Source organism: Triticum urartu, chromosome 6 (assembly GCF_003073215.2).
Source record: "Triticum urartu cultivar G1812 chromosome 6, Tu2.1, whole genome shotgun sequence".
NCBI lineage: Eukaryota > Viridiplantae > Streptophyta > Magnoliopsida > Poales > Poaceae > Triticum > Triticum urartu.
Window position 1 is genome coordinate 241,664,745 of NC_053027.1, and position 10,894 is coordinate 241,675,638.

Here is a 10,894-nt window from a genome sequence, read left to right on the forward strand (position 1 = left end):
CAAGCCGAGCCTTATAGATGGTCACATTACCATCTGCATCTGTCTTCTTCTTAAAGATCCATTTATTTTCTATGGCTCACCGATCATCGGGCAAGTCAGTCAAAGTCCATACTTTGTTTTCATACATGGATCCTATCTTGGATTTCATGGCTTCCAGCCATTTATCGGAATCTGGGCCCGCCATTGCTTCTTCATAGTTCGAAGGTTCACCATTGTCTAACAACATGATTTCCAGGACAGGGTTGCCGTACCACTCTGGTGCGGAATGTGTCCTTGTGGACCTACGAAGTTCAGTAGCAACTTGATCTGAAGTTTCATGATCATCATCATTAACTTCCTCTCTAGTCAGTGCAGGCACCTCAGAAACATTTTCTTGAGCTGCGCCACTCTCCGGTTCAAGAGGCAATACTTCATCAAGTTCTACTTTCCTCCCACTTACTTCTTTCGAGATAAACTCTTTCTCTAGAAAGGATCCATTCTTGGCAACAAAGATCTTTCCTTCGGATCTAAGGTAGAAGGTATACCCAATAGTTTCCTTAGGGTATCCTATGAAGACACATTTTTCCGATTTGGTTTCGAGATTTTCAGGTTGAAGTTTCTTGACATAAGCATCGCATCCCCAAACTTTCAGAAATGACATATTAGGTTTCTCACCAAACCACAATTCATACGGTGTCGTCTCAACGGATTTCAATGAAGCCCTATTTAAAGTGAATGCAGCAGTCTCTATAGCATAACCCCAAAATGACAGCGGTAGATCGGTAAGAGACATCATAGATCGTACCATATCCAATAGAGTGCGATTACAACATTCGGACACACCATTACGCTGAGGTGTTCCAAGCGGCATGAGTTGTGAAACAATTCCGCATTTCCTTAAGTGCGTGCCAAATTCGTGACTCAAATATTCTCCCCCATGATCTGATCGTAAGAACTTGATTTTCCTGTCATGTTGATTCTCAACCTCACTCTGAAATTCCTTGAACTTTTCAAAGGTTTCATACTTGTGTTTCATTAAGTAGACATACCCATATCTACTCAAGTCATCAGTGAGGGTGAGAACATAACGATAGCCTCCGCGAGCCTCAACACTCATTGGACCGCACACATCAGTATGTATGATTTCCAATAAGTTGGTTGCTCGCTCCATTGTTCCGGAGAACGGAGTCTTGGTCATTTTGCCCATGAGGCATGGTTCGCACGTGTCAAATGATTCATAATCAAGAGACTCCAAAAGTCCATCTGCATGGAGTTTCTTCATGCGTTTGACACCAATGTGACCAAGGCGGCAGTGCCACAAGTATGTGGGACTATCATTATCAACCTTACATCTTTTGGCATTCACACTATGAATATGTGTAACATCACGTTCGAGATTAAATAAGAATAAACCATTGACTAGTGGGGCATGACCATAAAACATGTCTCTCATATAAATAGAACAACCATTATTCTCAGATTTAAATGAGTAGCCATCTCGCATTAAACGAGATCCAGATACAATGTTCATGCTCAAAGCTGGTACTAAATAACAATTATTGAGGTTTAAAACTAATCCCGTAGGTAAATGTAGAGGTAGCGTGCCGACGGCGATCACATCGACCTTGGAACCATTCGCGACGCGCATCGTCACCTCGTCCTTCGCCAGTCTCCGTTTATTCCGCAGCTCCTATTTTGAGTTACAAATATGAGCAACCGTACCGGTATCAAATACCCAGGAGGTACTACGAGAGCTGGTTAGGTACACATCAATAACATGTATATCACATATACCTTTGACATTGACGGCCTTCTTATCCGCTAAGTAATTGGGGCAGTTCCGCTTCCAGTGACCGTTTCCCTTGCAATAAAAGCACTCAGTCTCAGGCTTGGGTCCATTCTTTGTCTTCTTCCCGGCAGCTTGCTTACCAGGCGCGGCAACTCCCTTGTCGTCCTTCTTGAAGTTCTTTTTACCCTTGCCTTTCTTGAACTTAGTGGTTTTATTCACCATCAACACTTGATGTTACTTTTTGATTTCCACCTCCACTGATTTCAGCATTCAATATACCTCAGGAATGGTCTTTTCTATCCCCTGCATATTGAAGTTCATCACAAAGCTCTTGTAGCTAGGCGGGAGCGACTGAAGGGTTCTGTCAACGACCGCATCATCCGGGAGGTTAACTCCCAGCTGAGACAAGCGGTTGTGCAACCCAGACATTTTGAGTATGTGCTCGCTGACGGAACTATTCTCCTCCATCTTACAACTGTAGAACTTGTCGGAGACTTCATATCTCTCGACCCGGGCATGAGCTTGGAAAACCATTTTTAGCTCTTGGAACATCTCATATGCTCCGTGTTGCTCAAAACGCTTTTGGAGCCCCGGTTCTAACCTGTAAAGCATGCCGCACTGAACCATGGAGTAATCATCACTGCGCATCTGCCAAGCGTTCATAACGTCTTGTTCTGCTGGGAAAATAGGTGCTTCACCTAGCGGTGCATCAAGGACATATGCTTTCCTGGCAGCTATGAGGATAATCCTCAGGTTACGGACCCAGTCCATGTAGTTGCTGCCATCGTCTTTCAGCTTGGTTTTCTCTAGGAACGCGTTGAAGTTGAGGGCAACATTAGCGTGGGCCATTTGATGTACAAGAAATATTGCAAAGAATTTGAGACTATGTTCATGATAATTAAGTTCATCTAATCAAATTATTTAATGAACTCCCACTCAGATAGATATCCCTCTAGTCATCTAAGTGATACATGATCCGAGTCAAGTAGGCCGTGTCCGATCATCACGTGAGACGGACTAGTCATCATCGGTGAACATCTTCATGTTGATTGTATCTTCTATATGACTCATGTTCGACCTTTCGGTCTTCCGTGTTCCGAGGCCATGTCTGTACATGCTAGGCTCGGCAAGTCAACCTAAGTGTATTGCGTGTGTAAATCTGGCTTACACCCGTTGTATGCGAACGTTAGAACCTATCACACCCCATCATCACGTGGTGCTTCGGAAAACGGACCTTAGCAACGGTGCACAGTTAGGGGGAACATTTTCTTGAAATTATTGCGAGGGATCATCTTATTTATGCTACCGTCGTTCTAAGCAAATAAGATGTAAAACATGATAAACATCACATGCAATCAAATAGTGACATGATATGGCCAATATCATTTTGCTCCTTTTGATCTCCATCTTCGGGGCGCCATGATCATCATTGTCACCGTCATGACACCATGTACCTCCATCATCATGATCTCCATCACCGTGTCTTCATGAAGTTGTCTTGTCAACTATTACTTCTACTACTATGGCTAACAGCCAGCGATAAAGTAAAGTAATTACATGACGTTTATGTTGACACACAAGTCATAAATAAATTAAGACAACTCCTATGACTCCTGCCGGTTGTCATACTCATCGACATGCAAGTCGTGATTCCTATTACAGGAACATGATCAATCTCATACATCACATATATCATTCATCACATCCTTTTGGCCATATCACATCACACGGCATATGCTGCAAGAACAAGTTAGACATCCTCTAATTGTTTTTGCAAGTTTTTACGTGGCTGCTATAGGTTTCTAGCAAGAACGTTTCTTACCTACGCCAAAACCACAACGTGATATGCCAATTTCTATTTACTCTTCATAAGGACCCTTTTCATCGAATCCGATCCGACTAAAGTGGGAGAGACAGACACCCGCTAGCCACCTTATGCAACTAGTGCATGTCAGTCGATGGAACCAGTCTCACGTAAGCGTACGTGTAAGGTCGGTCCGGGCCGCTTCATCCCACGATGCCTCCGAATCAAGATAAGACTAGTAACGGCAAGTAAATTGACAAAATCGACGCCCACAACAACTTGTGTTCTACTCGTGCATAGAAACTACGCATAGACCTAGCTCTGATACCACTGTTGGGGATTGTTGCAGAAATTAAAATTTTTGTACGCATCACCAAGATCAAAATATGGAGTAACTAGCAACGACAGAGAAGGGAATGCATCTTCATACCCTTGAAGATCGTGAGTCGGAAGCGTTGCAAGAACGCGGTTGGAGGAGCCGTACACGTAGCGATTCAAACCGCGGCCGAATCCGATCTAAGCACCAAACAACGACGCCTCCGCGTTCAACACATGTGTAGCCCGGCGACGTCTCTTGCGCCTTGATCCAGCAAGGAGGAGGGAGAGGATGAGGAAGAAGGCTCCAACAACAGCACGGCGGCGTGGTGGTGATGGAGTGGCAGTTCTCCGGCAGGGCTTCGCCAAGCTCACGCGGAGGAGGAGATGTGTTGGGGAGGGGAGGGGCTGCGCCTTGGATGTGGTGCTGCAGCCCTCCCCTCGCCCCTCTATTTATAGGGACAAGGGGGAAGGGGGCTGGCCCCTCTAGATGAGATCTATAGGGGGGGGGCAAGGGGGAGGGGGCTTGCCCCCCAAGCAAGGGTGGCGCCCCCTTTAGGGTTCCTCCCCAAACCCTAGGCGCATGGGCCCTAGGGTGGGATGGCGCCCAGCCCACTAGGGGCTGGTTCCCTTCCACCTACAACCCATAAGGCCATCCGGGGCAGGTGGACCCTCCCGGTGGACCCCTGGAACCCCTTCGGTGGACCCGGTACAATACCGGCATACCCCCGAATATTTCCGGTGACCGTATGATGACTTCCCATATATAAATCTTCACCCCCGGACTATTCTGGAACTCCTCGTGACATCCGGGACTCCGAACAACATTCAGTAATCACATACAAATCTTCCTAATAACCCTAGCGTCATCGAACCTTAAGTGTGTAGACCCTACGGCTTCGAGAACCATGCAGACATGACCGAGACAACTCTCCGGCCAATAACCAACAGCGGGATCTGGATACCCATGTTGGCTCCCACATGTTCCACGATGATCTCATCGGATGAACCATGATGTCGAGGATTCAAGCAATCCCGTATACAATTCCCTTTGTCAATTGGTACGTTACTTGCCCGAGATTCGATCGTCGGTATCCCATTACCTTGTTCAATCTCGTTACTAGCAAGTCACTTTACTCGTTCCGTAACACATCATCCCGTGACCAACCCTTTAGTCACATTGAGCTCATTACGATGATGTCTTACCGAGTGGGCCTAGAGATACCTCTCCGTCATACGGAGTGAAAAATCCCAGTCTCGATTCGTGCCAACCCAACAGACACTTTTGGAGATACCCGTAGTGCACCTTTATAGCCACCCAGTTACGTTGTGACGTTTGGCACACCCAAAGTATTCCTACAGTATCCGGGAGTTGCACAATCTCATGGTCTAAGGAAAAGATACTTGACATTAGAAAAGCTCTAGCAGACGAACTACGATCTTGTGCTATGCTTAGGATTGGGTCTTGTCCATCACATCTTTCCCTTAGTGATGTGATCCCATTATCAATGACATCCAATTTCCATAGTCAGGAAACCATGACCATCTGTTGATCAATGAGCTACTCAACTAGAGGCTCACTAGGGACATGTTGTGGTCTATGTATTCACACATGTATCACGATTTCCGGATAATACAATTATAGCATGAAAAATAGACAATTATCATGAAAAAGGAAATATAATAATAACAATTATATTATTGACTCTAGGGCATATTTCCAACATAGGCATCACGTCCGTGACAAGTAGACCGAAACAATTCTGCATCTACTACTATTACTCCACTCATCGACCGCTAACCAGCATGCATCTAGAGTATTAAATTCATAAGAACAGAGTAACGCATTAGGTAAGATGACATGATGTAGAGGGATAAACTCAAGCAATATGATATAAACCCCATCTTTTTATCCTCAATGGCAACAATACAATACGTGCCTTGCTGCCCCTGCTGTCACTGGGAAAGGACACCGCAAGATTGAACCCAAAGCTAAGCACTTCTCCCGTTGCAAGAAAGATTAATCTAGTAGGCCAAACCAAACTGATAATTCGAAGAGACTTGCAAAGATATTTAAATCATGCATAAAAGAATTCAGAGAAGAACCAAATATTGTTCATAGATAATCTTGATCATAAACCCACAATTCATCGGATCTCGACAAACACACCGCAAAAAGAATTACATCAAATAGATCTCCAAGAGAATCGAGGAGAACTTTGTATTGAGATCCAAAGAGAGAGAAGAAGCCACCTAGCTAATAACTATGGACCCGAAGGTCTGTGGTAAACTACTCACACATCATCGCAGAGGCTGTGGTGTTGATGTAGAAGCCCTTCGTGATTGATTCCCCCACCGGCGGACCGTCGGAAAAGGCCCCAAGATGGGATCTCACGGGTACAAAAGGTTGCGGCGGTGGAAATAGTGTTTCGTGGTGCTCCTGGATGTTTTCAGGGTATATGGGTATATATAGGAGGAAGAAGTAGGTCGGTGGAGCTGCGAGGGGCCCACGAGGGTGGGGGCGCGCCCTCCTGCCTCGTGGCCTCCTCGCTTTCTTTCTTGACGTCCACTCCAAGTCTCCTGGATCATGCTTGTCCCAAAAACGATCCTCGCGAAGGTTTCATTCCGTTTGGATTCCGTTTGCTATTCCTTTTCTGCGAAACACCGAAATAGGCAAAAAAACAGCAATTTGCACTAGGCTTTCAGTTAATAGGTAAATCCCAAAGATAATATAAAAGGTATATTAAAGCCCATAAAACATCCAAAACAGATAATATAATAGCATGGAACAAGCAAAAATTATAGATATGTTGGAGACGTATCAAGCATCCCCAAGCTTAATTCTTGCTCGTCCTCGAGTAGGTAAATGATAAAAACAGAATTTTTAATGTGGAATGCTTCCCAACATAATTCTCAAAGTAATTCTCTTTATTGTGGCATGAATGTTCAGATCCGAAAGATTCAAGATAAAAGTTTAATATTGAAATAAAAATAATAATACTTCAAGCATACTAACTAAGCAATTATGTCTTCTCAAAATAACATGGCCAAAGAAAGTTATCCCTACAAAATCATATAGTCTGGATATGCTCTATCTTCACCACACAAAATATTTAAATCATGCACAACCAAGATGACAAGCCAAGAAATTGTTTCATACTTTTGACATTCTCAAAATTTTTCAATCTTCACGCAATACATGAGCGTGAGCCATGGATATAGCACTATAGGTGGAATAGAATGGTGGTTGTGGAGAAGACAAAAAGGAGAAGATAGTCTCACACCAATGCCGGATGCGGTTCATCATGTAACAGTCATAACCTAGGGTGACACAGAACTAGCTCCAATTCATTGATATAATGTAGGCATGTATTCCGAACATAGTCATACGTGCTTATGGAAAAGAACTTGCATGACATCTTTTGTCCTACCCTCTCGTGGCAGCGGGGTCCTTACGGAAACTAAGGGATATTAAGGCCTCCTTTTAATAGAGAACCGGAACAAAGCATTAACACATAATGAATACATGAACTCCTCAAACTACGGTCATCACCGGTAAGTATCCCGATTATTGTCACTTCGGGGTTAACAGATCATAACACATAATAGGTGACTATAGACTTGCAAGATAGGATCAAGAACACTCATATATTGATGAAAACATAATAGGTTCAAATCTGAAATCATGGCACTCGGGCCCTAGTGACAAGCATTAAGCATAGCAAAGTCATAGCAACATCAATCTCAGAACATAGTGGACACTAGGGATCAAACCCTAACAAAACTAACTTGATTACATGATAGATCCCATCAAACCCATCACCGTACATCAAGCCTATGATGGAATTCCTCACGCACGACGGTGAGCATCATGAAATTGGTGATGGAGGATGGTTGATGATGACGATGGCGACGGATTCCCCTCTCCGGAGCCCCGAACGGACTCCAGATCAGCCCTCCCAAGAGGTTTTAGGGCTTGGTAGCGGCTCCGTATCGTAAAACGCGATGATTTCTTCTCCCTGGTTTTTTTCCCTGAAACTCAATATATAGAGTTGGAGTTGGAGTCGGAGAGGCAACAGGGGGCCCACGAGGTAGGGGGGCGCGCCGTAGGGGGGCAGGCGCGCCCCCCACCCTCATGGAGAGGTGGTGGGCCCCCTGGCCTTCATCTTTTGTAAGTATTTTTCATATTTTCTGAAAAGTGGCTCCGTGAAGTTTCAGGTCATTCCGAGAATGTTTGTTCCTGCACATAAATAACACCATGGTAATTCTACTGAAAACAACGTCAGTCCGGGTTAGTTCCATTCAAATCATGCAAGTTAGAGTCCAAAACAAGGGTAAAAGTTTTTGGAAAAGTAGATACGTTGGAGACGTATCAACTAACTAGGCGTATCAACGGGCTATGGAGATGCCCATCAATAGATATCAATGTGATTGAGTAGGGATTTCCATGCAACGGATGCACTAGAGCTATAAGTGTATGGAAGCTCAAAAAGAAACTAAGTGGGTGTGCGTCCAACTTGCTTGCTCACGAAGACCTAGGGCATTTGGAGGAAGCCCATCATTGGAATATACAAGCCAAGTTCTATAATGAAAAATTCCCACTAGTATATGAAAGTGGAAACATAGGAGACTCTCTATCATGAAGATCATGGTGCTACTTTGAAGCACAAGTGAGGTAAAAGGATAATAGCATTGTCCCTTATCTCTCTTTTTTTCTTTTTTTATTTGGGCCTTTTCTATTTTTTATGGCCTCTTTATTTTCTTTGTTTATTATTCGTCCGGAGTCCCATCCCGACTTATGGGGGAATCATAGTCTCCATCATCCTTTCCTCACTAGGACAATGCTCGAATAATGATGATCATCACACTTTTATTTGCTTACAACTCAAGAATTACAACTCGATACTAGAACAAAAATATGACTCTATGTGAATGCCTCCGGCAGTGTACCAGGATATGCGATGAATCAAGAGTGACATGTATGAAAGAATTATGAACGGTGGCTTTGCCACAAATACGATGTCAACTACATGATCATGCAAAGCAATATGACAATGATGAAGTGTGTCGTAATAAACGGAGCGGTGGAAAGTTGCATGGCAATATGTCTCGGAATGGCTATGGAAATGCCATAATAGGTAGGTATGGTGGCTGTTTTGAGGAAGATATATGGTGGGTTTATGGTACCGGCGAAAGTTGCACGGTACTAGAGAGGCTAGCAATGGTGGAAGGGTGAGAGTGCGTATAATCCATGGACTCAACATTAGTCATAAAGAACTAACATACCTACTGCAAAATTCTATTAGTTATCAAAACAAAGTACTACGCGCATGCTCCTAGGGGGATAGATTGGTAGGAAAAGACCATCGCTCGTCCACGACCGCCAGTCATAAGGACAATCAATAAATAAATCATGCTCCGACTTCATCACATAACGGTTCACCATACATGCATGCTACGGGAATCACAAACTTTAACACAAGTATCTCTCAAATTCACAACTACTCAACTAGCATGACTCTAATATTACCATCTTCATATCTCAAAACAATCATCAAGTACCAAACTTCTCATAGTATTCAATGCACTTTATATGAAAGTTTTTTATTATACCCATCTTGGATGCCTATCATATTAGGACTAATTTTATAGCCAAAACAAATTACCATGCCATTCTAAAAGACTCTCAAAATGATATAAGTGAACCATGAGATATCAGTAATTTTTATAAAATAAAACCACCACCGTGCTCTTAAAAGGATATAAGTGAAGCAGTAGAGCAAAATTATCTAGCTCAAAAGATATAAGTGAAGCACATAGAGTATTCTAATAAATTATGATTCATGTGTGTCTCTCCCAAAAGGTGTGTACAGCAAGGATGATTGTGGTAAACTAAAAAGCAAAGACTCAAATCATACAAGACGCTCCAAGCAAAACACATATCATGTGGTGAATAAAAATATAGCCTCAAGTAAAGTTACCGATGGACGAAGACGAAAGAGGGGATGCCTTCCGGGGCATCCCCAAGCTTAGGCTTTTGGTTGTCCTTGGATTTTACCTTGGGGTGCCTTGGTAATCCCCAAGCTTAGGCGCTTTCCACTACTTATTCCAAAATCCATCAAATCTTTACCCAAAAAACTTGAAAACTTCACAACACAAAACTCAACAGAAAAATCTCATGAGCTCCGTTAGTATAAGAAAACAAACCACCACTTCAAGGTACTGTAATGAAATCATTCTTTATTTATATTGGTGTCAAACCTACTGTATTGCAACTTATCTATGGTTCATACCCTCCGATACTAGCCATCGATTCATCAAAATAAGCAAACAACACACGAAAAACAGAATCTGTCAAAAATAGAACAGTCTGTAGTAATCTGTAAGTTCAGAATACTTCTGTAACTCCAAAAATCCTACCAAATTAGGAAGACCTTAATAATTTGTATGTTGATCTACTGCAATTGGAATAAGTATTTTATCGCTCTCTGGTTAAAAATGAAAATTATTCTCATGAGCGCATACTTTCTGTTTTTTCCAGCAAGATCAAACAACAATCATCCAAGAAGACCCTAAAGGCTTTACTTGGCACAAACACTAATTAAAGCATAAAAAATACAATCATAACATAGGATAGATGATTGATTTATTACTAAACAGGAATAAAAATCAAGAAACAAAAATAAAATTGGTTGCCTCCCAACAAGCGCTGTCGTTTAACGCCCCTAGCTAGGCATAAAAACAAGAATAGATCTAGGTATTGTCCTCTTTGGTGTTGGGAAAGAAAAGATAAAATTTCTTATCTATATCATTTATCCTTCTATTTTGAGAAAGCACATGGCCATTAATGGTGGAAGAAATATTAAGCATGCTACAAAAGTTTGCATCTAAGCTAGCCTTCATCTCTTTGATAATTTCATTTTGATAAAAGCAAAAAAGAGAGGTGGATTCAACCTTCTCACTCATGGGGTGGACAAATATAGTTTTCATCTTTTCATAGGTATCTA